Source organism: Crinia signifera, chromosome 19 (genome assembly GCF_055691185.1).
Source record: "Crinia signifera chromosome 19, ASM5569118v1, whole genome shotgun sequence".
In the NCBI taxonomy this organism is placed as follows: Eukaryota; Metazoa; Chordata; class Amphibia; order Anura; family Myobatrachidae; genus Crinia; species Crinia signifera.
This window is the reverse complement of record NC_139226.1, coordinates 125,899,568-125,915,194: the sequence shown is the minus strand read 5'-3', so window position 1 is coordinate 125,915,194 and position 15,627 is coordinate 125,899,568. Positions and strand designations below refer to the sequence as shown.

The following is a 15,627-nucleotide window of genomic DNA, read 5'->3' as shown; positions in this document are numbered from 1 at the left end:
CGGGGGTGGGAAGCAAAAGAGCTGACGAAGCTCCCCCCAGCGGCCTCTCCCAACACCAGGTAGGGGCCTTTGGCCTCCTACCCTCCATCCACCCTAGACCACCGGGTGTCGGGCACTAGGCCCGTGGGCAAATTCAGGCCCTTCTGGCCTGTGTGCGCATTAGTCAGGCCCTCTTGGCCCGTGGCTCATTTATTTGTTGGGCCCTCCTGGCCCTCTAGGTGGGCCCTTTAGTTAGGAAGCTGGGCCCTCCAGCATAGGTGTTGCACTGTGGGCAACACCTGTGCTGGAGGGCCCAGCTTCCTAACTGTGGGGTCATATGATGTTTGGCACTGTGGGGGGGCATATGTTTGGCACTTTGAGGGGCATGTGATGTTTGGCACTGTGGGGGGCATATGATGTTTGGCACTTTGCGGGGCATGTGATGTTTGGCACTTTGAGGGGCATGTGATGTTTGGCACTGTGGGGGGCATGTGATGTTTGGCACTGTGGGGGGCATGTGATGTTTGGCACTGTGGGGGGCATGTGATGTTTGGCACTGTGGGGGGCATGTGATGTTTGGCACTGTGGTGGGCATATATGGCACTGGGGGCATAAAGTTTTGTCATGTGGCCACTCTCCTTGTGTCATATGACCACGCCCCTGACCACTCCCCTGATCACGCCCCTTTTTGGCGCGCGCGCCTTCGGCGCGCGCATGACGTTGGCTCTTTGGCTTGGCAACTGATATTTTTCGGCTCTTTGCCTCTGACCGGTTGGCCACCCCTACAATACACGGTCCCGTGCGCATCGGGTCGGACCCTACAGATTGAACCTGCTGCAGCTTCAAACTGTTGGATCTGAGACCCATCAGTGGCACATTGCAGGTGCATTTTAGCACCCACAATGTGTTGGTCCGATCCCTAGGTGTGTGACAGTGGGGAAGCACCACTGTCACACATCTATGTGCAGCGGTGGCTGGGAAGCAGCGTCTGTGCGGGCAGCGGGGTCCGTGTGGCGGTTCGTGTGGCGACTTGGAACTAACACTATTTGCCGGGCGGCAACGTGGGAAGCACTTCCCAATTTGAAAACACTGGCCGCACGTCTGCCCAGTGTTTTCAAACTCAGCAGCGCGTCCCGCGCCACCACCCGGCAAATAGCGCTAGTTAGTTCCAAGTAGCCGCATGAACCCCGCCGACTTAATGCACAGCGCCGCAAGGACCCCGCTGCCCAGCCAGCACTGCCCGGACCAATGCATAGTGCCGCAGGTACCCCCCCCCCCCCCTGCCCACCCCTATGATGTGTAGTGCCCCCAGTGACCACTAGAGGCCACTCGAACTGACCAAATTCCGCCTGTGTGTGCTAAAATAGGTCATCACAGAAAGCAAAAGCAATTTTTGCAGGGACACCGGTCTGTTTCAAACTTGCTGGATATAGAGAGAGGAGCTGTGAAGACAGATTGGAGGTAGGAGCAGATAGGGAATGGGGGTGCGGTGGAGAGTTTGTAGGCTAAAAACGGTCACAGCTCAAAGTACACTGCAGAAGCTGTCATTTTGACGGGCTTATAACTAGTGGATAATATTGAGGACTGTGATCTGCAACGCGAATGATCCCTCTGTAGGAGACTTCTGTGAAATTAGGTTTATACATTATTGTAGTGCAAAGAACCGCTCAACAGGTTTTGGTGCTGTGACTCGACTTACTAATTGTGACCCTAACTCAAGTTCTCCACCAGCAAGTTTACTCATCTCTAGGGTCCTAAGTGAATGGTCACATCCAGTGTTTTCTGATGAGAGAACATTGGCGATGACTAGATTTATACTGCATGTATAAATCTAGTCAGGCGATGTGCGGTCGCCGGGGGGTAAATACACTGATTGATCCCTGCTTCATTTCGAGGCGATCTAGTCTGATCGCTTACAAAAAGCCCTCATATCGCGGCGTGTGTATTGCCCCATTTCAGTGGGTTGAAACTGAAATCTAAATTGCAGTCTAAAAATAAAGCATCCAGTATTTACCCTGCACAGAAACAAAATAATTCACCCAAATGTAACATATTATATCGCACATATTATATTTGCATCACCCGCAGTGCCTATGGTTTCGCCCATTTTGAGAATAAATATGTCCGGCGATCAGATCTGAATTAGGCTTTCGGTTCTTACCAATCCTGCATGATCATTCCAGTAAGGGAGAGACTAGGAAACATTTTCTAATTGAAGCTATTAGCTCTGATTTACCGCACCATAATAAAAGGACGGATTCTTCAACCGACTGTAGTGGATTTAGTGAGATTTATTCACAGAATCTGCATATTAAATACGTTGCCAAATCATCCTTAATGTTTGAGATGTAATCTATTTAGATATATTGGAATGCATTTAAATTACCACGTAATGAGAAAATGAGAGATTCCGGAACGGTTTACATAGGTGTAATAGGTTATTATCAAACATCAAAGAAAACTGAAATTAACAGAACAAGGTGATTGATATTCTCCAATAAAATACCATATAGTATCTGATGCATCAAGTACAAATCTTAACTGATTACCATTTAAATATATACATACTTCTAAGCAATTTTAGTAGACTATACAGCATTTTTTAGGTCTTGCAGCATCCTGTGTGAACTCCTCCAAAAACAAGGGATTAAGAAAGGGAAACATTTAAGAAATAATGGGTGAGATTTAATAGGATGAGAGATTCAGAAAGTGAGAGATTTTGTGAGAAATCTCCAGTTTTTTTAAAGAGGCAATCATTTACACTGCAAAATCATACTGGTTTTGCAGTGTAAATGATTGCTGCTTTAAAAAAACCTGGAGATTTCTTACAGAATCTCTCACTTTCTGAATCTCTCATCCTATTAAATCTCACCCAATGTTTTTGCTAAGTACTTCATAACGCAAAGTAAATGGAAATAGAAAATCATTCCTGAATGTGGAAAGGCATGAGAAGAGATTTTGTACCCCTATATACCATGTGGTTTTACATTTTCAGTATTATCTGTACACTGGTGGTAAATAATACAGTGATAAACAATTGTTCTTGCTCTCGTTATTACTCTTCTCCAATCCTTTTAAGGGCTCTCTTAAAACTCACTAATTCATCAAAGCCTAATAGTTCCCAACCTAACCTCTCCCATCCCTTCACCAACTGTTATCTCTATTTCAACTGCAGTGCCATACCCTTTACAATGTAAGCTCTCACGAGAAGGGCCCTCGATCCTTGTCTCTTCCATCTTGTATCAAAGCCTTTGTGTGCATTATATATATGGCTTTAAATTACAGCCTTTTTTACTTCATTCCATTATTCAATTCTGTGGTATTACATAACTTTTATGCCTTCCTAATGCTGGCCACACACTAGACCAGGCATGGGCAACCTGTGGCTCTCCAGCTGTTGCTACATATCCCAACATGCATTGCCACAGTTTTAGCATAATAGCAAAACTGTGGCAAGGCCTGCTGGGACTTGTATTTTCACAAAAGCTGGAGAGCTACAGGTTGCGCATGACTGCCCTAGACCAACTTTCATCCAACTAGTTGATTGTATGAGAGGAAAAAAAAAATCTGGAACTGGATGGGAGCCAATGTCATTCGTAATTCAGTCATTTGCTCCCGAAATATGGAAATGGACAAAAAGACCACTGTAGTTCAAAACGTGAGTAAAACAATTTAACTGAATGTTTTGGTCCAATTTGCTGGGTTTGTGAGAAAACTGCTGATTGTCAGTTGCTTACCAGATTTTCAGTCCAACCAACCAACTAGTTGCTGACAGTAATTAGCCATCCCCAACTAAAGCAGCCCATACACGGTCCGTTTAACGGATCCGTTTGGGACTTAATTAGCACACATCGGATCGGATCCCTAGTGCATGCAGTGTGCATGCACTGCGATCCGATCCGATGTGTACCTAGTACAAAAAGGTATGTGCATCACATACTTTTTGTACCGTACTATGTGATGCATCGCGTATGGGCTCCTTAACACTGCTTGACATTTCACAATTGGCTTTTTGGGATCCACCTGGAGACCTGATTAAGACACATTATGCCTACAGTAGGGTTACTTGTTCCCCAATGACACAATTTTCTAGTTTGCAGTAGAGGAAGGATATCTAGTATAGGCACCCAGAATTTCTGTTATAAGCCTTTAGTGTGTCACTAATATTAGAATATCATCAAGATATAACACTGTCCAGGCAAGATACTCGCAGTGTCCATCCAAGGGGATGAAAGCAGTTTGCTCTTTTGTACAAATACTATGCAGATATAATTTGGTAAACAAAACAAAAAAAACAATGATGGCTACGTTCATACAATCTATTTTATTTTTTTGTGATAGTTTTCAAAGCTCTGAAATCAAAATAAGGACACAAACCAAATCCTCCTCCTGAGGGTAAAGTCTGCTCTGGATTTATGCATTCAGTCTCTATCTATGGCCTTTATCTCTGGAACAAGAATGAATTGAACAACCCTTCACAAATGGGCTGACAACACACTTGCCTCTGCATGCAAAAGATATTGGTGAACGTAAGGCGCCATCTGGAGATTTACAAATGTGGATGACCAGGGCTGCTAAGAGAAATCCTGGGCCCCGGTACAACAACTTTGTGGGGCTTCCACGGACGGAGCTCCCTGCATACTCTGCAAACCCTTGTTATGCCACTGCTTCCAAGGTGGACACAAGGACAAAAATGTACACCGTAATGCCTATTACACATGTCACACACCCATTACATACTATACCACATGCCATAATGCTCATTACACGTTATGCCACACACCATAGTGGACAGTACACATTATGCCATACACCGTAATCAGTGGCGTATCTAAGTTTTGAGCTCCCCCCCTCCGTTAGGGCCCCCCCCCCCCCCCGCCAAGCACCCCCCAATCCCCCGACGCCCATGCAAACCCCCCCCTTCCATCCCCTGCAGCCTTACCTATCTCGCTGGTCCCAGCGGCTCCGTTCTTCTGCTGAGGACCACCACAAAATGGCCACCCCCATACAGCAGACAGTTTCAGAGAACTGTCTGCTATATGGGGGTGGCCATTTTGTGGTGGTCCTCAGCAGAAGAACGGAGCCGCCGGGACCAGCGAGATAGGTAAGTCTGCGGGGGATTGGGGGGGGGGTGGTGTAACTATAGCACCGCAGCCCCCGGCGCCCCCACATGTACAGCGCCCCCCCCCCCCCCCCCCGCGGTGGCTGCGGTGCTATAGTTACGCCGCTGACCGTAATACCTATTATTACATATTTTACCATATATACACCATATATACATCATAATGCCCATTACACATCATTCAACACACCCCAATACTCAAAGCATATTATGCCACACACTGTAATGTCTATTACATATAATACCACACAAATAAAAAAAACCTGTGTGTCCAGACCTGGGCCTCCCTGACAGACCCGGGCCCAGGTAAACTGTACCTGCCCCCCCCCCCCCCCCTCTCTCGGCACCCCTGTGGATGACACAGGCAGGCAAGAGAGTGCTCAAATTCTTAAAGATAAAAAGGGGCCATATTCAAATATTTTTCTCACAGTGGCAGACACTAGAGGGCGCCCAACAAAGCCATTCAAATGTAGCTCTGTTTGGGCGCGTCTTGCTGCCAGAGATGAAATTCTCAGCTCACACCCCCATTGATTGGTGCAGAGCTAAAATCCACAAAAAGTCACCCCTTTGATCACTGAAACATTACTTCACAGCGTGCCCATTGGTTTGGTCGGGTTTAGCCACTATGCCCGGCTAAACCCAAGCACGATAAACAAAAACAATTGCATATCACCCCGCGATTTCCCATAACTTTAGACGTTAGATCGGGTGCGATAGGACAATTGAATACGGCCCATGGAGTGAACAGTAAGGACCCCAAGTTATTTACATTTAGTTTGTTTTACCTATAAATAATTGCTGCCTTAGATTTCGTGGCTAGCAAAACCTACCCCATACCCCTCAGGTTATGGAGATTGCGGACACTTGGGACAGCAGCTAAAGCTGAGTCTCCATTTCACCAGAGCAATAGTAATGTAATACAGCCTATGAGTTGCAGGTACGATTCTGTCAAGTTAACTCATATGTTTTTTCATCAGACTGTGACAAGTTCCTGCATCTTCTGGAAATGTATCTACTAAACATGGCCACAGGTTCAGCTGCTAATGTTTGAGAAAGCAACATTTGAAACAATTTCTGCAGACCATACATGGACAGGTAGCACATCAGAACTCATCTCACGTCCATCAGAAAATGAGAGGATACTTGTGATTGGCTGCACAACTATTACAAACCCTGTACTGCACAGGACTAGTCATCTGTATGTATACTAGGTATATTAAATAGGCGGAAATACAGGAAATTAACTTATTTCACAAGGTGCAATAAGTTAATGCCTAGCGAGGTAGCAGAGCAGAATTGTGATTAGCTACACATCTATTAATACCCCTTTCACATTCGCACACCTGGGTCATACCCGGAAATGTGTTCCCGGATACTACCCGGGAATGTACCCTTTCACACTGGCCACCCGACCCGGAATGAAGTCGGGTGGGTGGCGTCATGTGGAGGCTTGGCCGGGGTGGCGCTGGGAGGTGTCAGCACCTCCCTGCGGCGCATTTTCACTGCAGTGAATGGGATCTGGGTCACACTGACCAGGAATATCCGTTCACACTGACCGCATCCCGTGTCGATTCCGGGTTCTACCCAGGTCAGAACCTGGGTAGAGATCCCAGAATGCTGAAAACGGGATATTCATCCAAGACCCTTTCACACTGAGCTAAATCCCGCGTTCATGTGCAAAAACCCGGGATATTTTTGCAAGTGTGAAAGGGGTATAAGTAGGCATTAACTAATCAGATCAAGAAGAGACCACTACACTTCTGAAATGTTGGTGGCAGATAGGTGGGAAAACACAGGGAGCCTTGTTGATTGTAATAAGGAGGGCTCTTTGTTACATAAGTTAAGAATATAGTATTAGTCAAGGAAAATAATAAAGGACATAAAAAAAATTCATAAGACACAATATTCTAAATCTTATATCTATATACAGAGTTATTTTCTTTCCTTTCCACAGAACAGTCTTACCTGTGGGTGGCGCAATGCCAAGTGGGCCTCCCACCCCACTCAGATCCCAGATGTTGAACAGAATCATTGGATTGCTGAAATAATGGCGGTTCCCTTTGGTTACATGGCGTTTCACCTACAGTATAAAACAAACACAATTTAAGAGTTTCATTCAAAACTACTGAACATCGCAATGATTTCAGTTTTTACTTTCCAAATAGCTGTATAATAAATCTGATCATTTGGAGAAGTAAAACTCCCGGAGACAAGCGGCCATTTAAACTCACCCAATGAAGGCATTTTATCCCACCCTAGCGTTCTGTGGATTTATGTCTGAATGGCTGGTTTCTACGTTTATTTACAATGCAGTTTCCAAGTGCAACTGAAAATCATACATTTCTGCAGAGCTTACAGTTATTAGATGGGCTGTGAATTATGTGCCCCACAGTAAAACATTTCACTTTGTATTCCCAGCAGCATTAGTCTTATTCAAGAATAGACTCTTGTTTCCTGCATAATACCTATGATGATTTCATAACTCGGACTGCCATACTTTATTTAGAAACTAGGATGTTGGAGGTTGTACTGAGATCATTGTAGCAGATATTAAAAACTTACTGTAAACTTTCTTGAGGGACCCAGAAATCCCCCCGTAACAATACAGAAGATGTTTATCAGTATTATATCATCATGATGTTATATTTATTTACATATATTTTTAATTGAAAACAGTGAAAAACAATTCAGACCATAAAGTTTGCAAATCTTACAGAACACTAAAGCTGGCCATACACCAGGATGACGATATGATTGTGTCCAGATTTCCCTTCTACTAATCGGTAGTCCCAGAATCATGATTTGGTGGTTTTTGGAAATACCATGTACTCCCGATGTGCACACAATCTTTTCTACTATCCAGCTGCTGCATACACCCTTTCGTCTACCAACCGATTGTATCCACCTAAACTGCCTGAAACCTGCAACTCAAGTGACGCCAGGCTAATGAGCCGTTGAACGACCAGTCGCATGTGGTTAAAAGCACCTGCTCCCAGTCACGACTGATCAGACTTGCAGCACGTCTGATTGGAGGAGCAACCACTCGACCCGCAGGACAGGGCATCATGAGTAAACACTACAGGGTGTGAGGACCAACCACTCGACCCGCAGGACAGGGCATCATGAGTAAACACTACAGGGTGTGCACACAACCCATTGTTCTTAAGGCCAATATCCCATTATCCGTGATTGCTGATCTGGTGTAATAGGTTTCACCTGGGGACTTCTAGTTAGCCCCAATAAGCCAGCCCGTGTCAAGTATTTGGCATTTGTTCCGACTGCCTCATTCAGCCAAAGCAAATTCCCAGAAACAGGGCGGTTTTCAGTGAAAACAAGGCTGCGTTGGGCAAAAATACAGTTTTCACTGAACCGATGTGTTTTTGTAGCGAAATGGTTTTTTTATATGGTGATCCAATAGGATAGCGTAAAAACTTTGTTGAAAAACTGGGAATTATAGTGAAAAACAAAAATTTCCGCTCCTGCGGTTTTACCGGGAAGTATAGGGACACCCCGGCCTTACAAAACAACATTACAATGGGAAAGCCAAATAAAGATGGGCGCCCAAACCGCAGAGTTTTCACATATTTTGTCTCAACACCTCAATTGGCGGCAAAAATAAGAAATGTGTCTTCCGAAGCCTAAGTGGCACCTGAATAGAGCAACAATTAAATTGCTCTGTTTTGTGCTTTATTTGGACACATATAGGGAAGCAAATAAAATCCCTATGTATAAAGTATTCAGAAAATAATGACAATACTTTAATACTTATATTGTTCATCCAAAATACACCAAACTAACTGGAAATTCTCACTCCAAATTCAAAAACCCTCTCTGATCTACTTGGTATCCAAGTAAGATTCATTTGTTAGCAAGGTTAAAAACCTTATGTACCTCACGCTCATTTCGAATTGTGTGCTACGAACACTACCGAGAAATTTGAAAAAAAAAAAAGTGGTCACATGGTTTTCAGAGCTGAAAAACAAACGGCACATATATCAAAATAATCTAAGAAAAGATATACACTCAGAGCAGTAATGCTGGGTACACACCAGGACGACTAGGGCCCGATCACCACAATCTAGATCCAATTCCGATCAATTGGATGTAGATTGTGTGCTGATTGGGCCCTTTTCTGTCCTGGTGTGGACCGATACCGATCCGATGGTCGGTCGGTCGTTATTGAGATCCTACCTGCTGCAGGTAGGATCTCAATGACGACCATACAGCCGGGTGCGGGTCGCCATCGGATCGGACCCGCTCACGGTGCACATCGTGAGCGGGTCGTGCCCCCCCGCGTCACCGTGAGCGGGTCGGACGAGACACTGACGACCCGCTCACGATGTGCATCGTGAGCGGGTCGTCCTGGTGTGTACCCCGCATAACATTCTGGAACTCATTGCCGGTGGGGGTGGTTACAGCAACTACTGTTAATGAATTTAAATCAAAACTGGATACATTTTTGGCAACTTAGGGAATCCTATAGAGATGACTTACTCAAGTCAGTAGTTTGCAAGTCAAATAGGTTGAACTCGATGGACTAACATCTTTTTTCAACCGTAATTACTATGTTACTCTTACTCCTGGTGTCTTTGGCCCCCATTTATCAATGATCCCATTTACAATGCGATCTGGGCGGAATATTACCGCCCAGGATCGCATTGTAAAATGCGATTGTTTCACCCGAATGTATTACCTGAAAGGCGCAGGGATATGGCTCCGAAAGGAGCCTGTCCCTGCGATGCTTGTAGCCGGAAGCTAGGGAGTCTGCGCATGCGCGGTTATGCGCTGACCCCCCCTCGACCCCTGTGACCGCACTGCCGCTCGGGCAGTGTGATATGTAGCCATAGGCTATCGCCATATCAGAATGGCGATAGTCCAGGGGTGCGATGCCGGGCTGCCCGATGTTGATACATCGGGCAGCTTCGCATCCCCCATAGAAACCTATGGGGGATGCGGCCGGCGGCGCTGCAGGGGGGGGGATCGCAGCAGGGATCGGAGATTCCTGCTGCTGTCCCCATTAATACATCTCAGTGCTACTTAATATTTGCAGTTAACCCCCGATAACGGATGTTTTCGGGGATTTAACCGCAAATATTACTTAATAAATGGGCCCCTTAGCAACTACAGTATCTTGCCACCAGGGGAGGGAGATGCCATTCTCCCAGCAGCAGTCACCAAACGGTGGATATGCTACATGGGGCGGGGTCATCACACACAGTCACACACACACACACACACACTTACAGACACTTAAGCCCTGTACACACAGAGCGCGCTCTGCTAGCCTGCATGCTGAGCAACGCATGCTAGGGAAATTCCTAGTGGTTAGATCTCCCATACACACGTACTATAGCCATGTGTGTATGGGTGTTCTGTGCTAACCAGTGTTCTCTGGTTATAGGGGAGTACTAGGAGGCGGGTGAGAGGGACAAATCGAAGAGCACCCAGAGCCGCTGGCAGCTTAAAGTCCATGGCACTGGCATGTGGCGAGGATGGAACTGGCGGCAATAGCAGTCGCACGGTGCGAGGAGCAGTGACCCATGCGATTGCACTTCTCGTCCCTCCTGTAGAAACAGCCTTACCTGCCTCTCCTCCATTCCTACCCCTCTCTCATGCAGCAGCCAGATGCAGAGTGGGGACAGCCCCTCTCCTGCCTGGTACCTTCCTGCTCTGAAGACTTGGGGCCAGATTTAACAAGCTTCAAAAAGTGATAAAAAGGAAGAATGATAAACAGCCAACCAATCAGCGCCCAACTGCCATGTCACAGGCTGGATTTGAAAAATGACAGGTAGGAGCTGATTGGCTAGTTTTCTTATCACTCTACTTAATCACTTTTGAAGCTTGATAAATCTGGGCATCACTGGCACACACCTAGTTATATCCCTGGTAGTGTTCATTCCAGCACCCTGCAGCTTTCAAAATCCAGGAAATTCTTCTTCCCTGCCTGGGGCTGTCGCTCTCTGCTGTGGTACTTCTAGTACAGATTTGTGGTACTTCTAGTACAGGCAGCGCAGTGGAACTGCACAGGTTTTGAAAGACGCAGGGTGCTAGAATGAACACTATCAGTGTATAGTTCAGGTGAAGAACATATGGAACTCTCCCTTCAAATTAATTTGGATTTCCTGGCAAGAACCTTCAGCACTATTGTCATTATCTTTTTTACATAAGATTGCTCAAAAATGAAAGCATTCTAGATCACATAAACTGAGATTTAGATTTCGGCACTGCAATCCAATTTCAGCGTTTGATGGTTGCACTCGGCCCTTAGGTAGTTAGGAGCGCTTATCTCTGAAGGTCTAAACCAAATTTTTCATTTGAATTCTTACAGTCCCTTACGGCGGCTTTAACAAATTACCCAGGTTTGTCATGCGCTGGCAGAAAGAGGTTTTCTCCTTAGTGTTTTATACCTATATGCCGCGCTACCTCTAGAGATTCCATAATCCTATTTTGCCAAATTAAATAACAAAATTTATCTTTGATATTAAAAAACTTCAACCAAATCTAGCACGTTGTCATCCAGGAGATGGAAAGCAACTGCTGCATTATTACTATGCGGCTCATATGACTACGCTGTTACAGTGACTGGTTAAATTCAACCTGGATACAGCTGGAAGGAACATCTACTGGACACAGGATAATAGAACCTGGACCCACAATATATATCCCAATACCTAGATTCCGAAGTCACACAGATAAGTCTTTCAGGAATGATACAATAGTATTTTATTACACGGTATAAAAATGCAAAGCCACATAATAGTAGAACAATTTATAAGTCTAATTTACAGTAGATGGTTAATAAAGTGCCTTTATAGCTTATTTATTAGCCTTTGTTCTTAAGTTACCATTGTACGACGCAAAGCAAGAAGCAAAGGGGGTGGTTCAAGTTGGATTTTTGGATCGTGGCAAATTTGACCGCTTCCCGACAGTGGGGGGGGGGGCAGGGCCGCAGACAGGGGGGTGCCAGGGGTACAGCTGTCCTGGGCCCCGAGCCTAGGATACTGAGGGGCTCGGCCCTGTGCAGGCTAAACTGTGCAGTGAGTGCTCCAGGTCCCGACTCCCGACATGAAGGAGGGAGAAGATTCTGCGAAGATGTTGAGCCTGGGAGATGTTGCGCCGCTGGTAAGTAATAGTAATTGGGGGGGGGGGTGGTGTGCCGGTGCGCACGAGGGGGGTGCCGGTGCGCGAGGCCCTGGGCTGAAGGTCAGTCCCGGGCCCCAACATTACTAGTGGCGGCCCTGGTGGAGGGGGGGGGGATGTCTGTGCATGTGCAGACCCTGGCAACGAACTGTCAGCAAGTTACACACTAGCTGGGCCATTTGTTACGGGGAGAGAGGGCGGGAGGTGGAAACGGGGCTGGGTCATGGGAACCGCCAGCAATTTATGGGCATCCCCATAAAAAGTCTGGGAATGCAGGTGAGCTGATGCCTGTTGGGGGCAGGCAGCTGATGCCTCAGGACGTCATCGTGCGACCCCTCTTCGGTGACCCCCTCTTTAAGAAGGCAGGAGAAATCACTTGAGGGTCAGTGACCACCAAATTATTTCTCCTGCTAGTGGAGGCATAGCCATGCTTAATTAGACCCCCTCTCTGATATCAGCAATCCCACCACCTGGCTGCCCAGTGCAATCCCACCACCTGGCTGCCCAGTGCAATCCAGGCAATCCCACCACCTGGCTGCCCAGTGCAATCCAGGCAATACCACCACCTGGCTGCCCAGTGCAATCCAGGCAATACCACCACCTGGCTGCCCAGTGCAATCCAGGCAATACCACCACCTGGCTGCCCAGTGCAATCCAGGCAATACCACTACCTGGTATTCTATCAGTAGACACTTTGCAGCAATAAAATACGGATAAGTAATTTAGTATATACAAACTTGCAGCTTTGATAGATTACATGGACTTGCGTGATTTCATTTGGGGAACTGGCACATTTCTAAGGCAAACAACACGCAGGAAGCAGAATTGTGTTTTATTTTCTTGTGGTTCTATTTCCCAAGCAGATGTGTCGCTAGAAGCCACAAGCTCTGACAGATTCAAGTTCAAAGAGAAACCAAATCCCATGTTGTGTGTGGAATTCCAGGTCATGCGTGAAACCATCATTCTGAGGATGGAAGGAGTGCAGCTGATGGGAATCAGACCTGTACCAGGCTCACTGGCTCTCTGTTCTGCTCTGTTTTCCATCACACCCACTCTCTCCCTTTTACAGCTCCACTGAAGTGTTTACTCCACACCTTACCAACTCTCCAAGTACCTTTCTGAAAGTAGAACAACCCATGGGATAGCCGAAAAATAACTTGTTAAACTTCTTAACCTACTCAGTATCTCATATCTTCTGCGAACGCAGTAAAAACACTGGCAATGGCCATAGAACAGGGACTTACAGGGGTGAATTCAATTGTTATCGCCGCTGGATCGTCCGACTAAAGTGATGGAAGATCGCAGGACAATATGCAATATACATTTTTATATCAAGGTAATTAGTGTTGGGTTTTGCCACGGAAAGCAACTAAAACCAACCAAGCTAACTGGAGCAATGCAAAAAGTATATATTGGGTAGTCAATTGGTAACTTTTTGCACATTTCAGCTTGCCATCCCCAGGGGGATTTCAATGCAAGCTCCAGCAGTCGAAGGCGCTTCAATGGAGCAACAATTGAATAGCTCCAGCAGATGGCACCCAACAATAGCATTCCCACCATAGAGTACAAAGAAATTGATAAATATTGTTTATTTGAGGTCATACTCCATTATAGCGCAAAAAGTAGACACATAAGCATTAAGGCCAAATATAATAAAAAACAGGTAATCTCTACAATAATATACATTTTGGTAGTAATTCAGGTTGGTCTGCAAAAGCAAACTCCTTCTTTAATAAACAAAACCATGTGCACTGCAGATGGGGCAGATGTAACATGTGCAGAGATAGTTAGATTTGGGTGAGTTATGTTTCTGTGCAGGGTAAATAATGGCTGCTTTATTTTTACACTGCAATTTAGATATCAGTTTGAACACACCCCATCCAAATCTAACACTCTCTGCACCTGTTACATCTGCCCCACCTGCAGTGCACATGGTTTTGTCCATTAAAGGAGAGTGCTTTTGCAAAACAACCTGAATTGGGCCCTTTATACACTCATGTCTAGAACAATCATAGGTCTGGTAACTTTTTGTCTAGGGGTAGGGTGACCAACTCATCCCTTTAATCCGGGACACATATTACACAGGTTCTGTGGCTGGCTTTCACCTGGTTTTAAACTGCCACACCTCAAGACTCCATTTCACCTGGTTTTAAACTGCCACAGAACCTGTGTAATTAATATGTGTCCTGGTTTAAAGGGATGAGTTGGTCACCCTATCTAGGGGGCAATTGCCAACTGCATTTTTATCAGCACATGCCATTGGCAAAATTAACATGGCAAAATAGGCATAAAGGGGATGCAGTTTAATTGTATAATTAAATATATGGGAAATCATTATGGTCAATTAAATTAAAAATAATATGAATAGCACTGGGAAAGAGGTTTGGTTGCACCTTACAAGAGGATTTCTACATGCTCCCCTTCTGAGGTTACTAAAGTAATGTTGCAATTCTGTTTTCTGACACATGCGGCGCAAACAGCATTGTGTCATCTCCCAACTCGCTCAGTGACCTCCTTTCTGGCCATATTCATATTGCTTCGCTTCGACTTTAATCAACCCCATTAAGAACTATAATCCAATACATCACCTACCAACTCTGTATGAAAGACTATTTCAGACCCTCCAACATGATCTCTTCCATCAGGAACAAGATGTTCTGCTCCTAGGCTCCTGATTGCAGTCACCTGTGCCAAATGAGGTCAATGATGGGAAAGGTGTTTCACCACAGGTGACTGCAATCATGAATTAAGAGGAAGCGCAGGAGCAGAGCATTTTGTACCTGACGGAAAGATCTGGAAAAGTTGCCAGGCAGTCCTGCACAGTGTGTATATACAGTATATTTAGTGTAGACCTCACAGCCTGCACTTTCTTTTCTTAAACTACTGTACATCATACATCTCTCCCCCCCCCCCCCTCCCCCCACACACACACCTTTAATGTTCTCCTCACTAAACTCCCCCATGCTACAATGCAGCTCCCCTGCTGTCTACCTGTTTCACATCCGCAGCTTCCTGGATGATGTGTATATAAGACAATGGTACATTACCTGGTCAGCGCAGGTAGCATTGAACAATGTGGCCAGGTGAACCCTTCTTTTCTTACATAAAGTCCTTCTGAAGCTCAATCACAGCATAAGGAACCCACCAGGGCAGTCTCTTCCAGGGAACAATCTGGGGTGTGAAGCACAACTTCTCTCAGCAGTCAGTATGTGACAAGCTGGCTGGGACTATTAGTCCTACACAGGCAGATCAGCATAGTTTCAGTTTACTGGCAGACTGGGACCTGTTGTTCCACAAGCAGAAGTATCTTTTATCATCTGCCTTCAACAAAGGAAAACACTCTCTCAGCATCAATACCAATGGTGGGTCTCCTCACCTCTGCCATT

The 15,627-nt window shown here is 45.7% G+C and overlaps 1 long non-coding RNA gene across 1 annotated transcript in view; it reads right to left on the bottom strand.

Annotated features, from left to right (window-relative positions):
• The window catches only part of LOC146042138 (uncharacterized), a 78,283-nt gene extending 63,336 nt beyond the window's left edge, over nucleotides 1–14,947 (bottom strand). Inside the window, exons 1-2 of the long non-coding RNA XR_014463757.1 lie at nucleotides 14,834–14,947; nucleotides 7,067–7,181 (exon numbers count right to left, since the gene is read on the bottom strand). This is a non-coding gene — a long non-coding RNA (uncharacterized LOC146042138). The remainder of the gene's footprint in view (nucleotides 1–7,066; nucleotides 7,182–14,833) is intronic.
• Nucleotides 14,948–15,627: the final 680 nt, after the last annotated feature.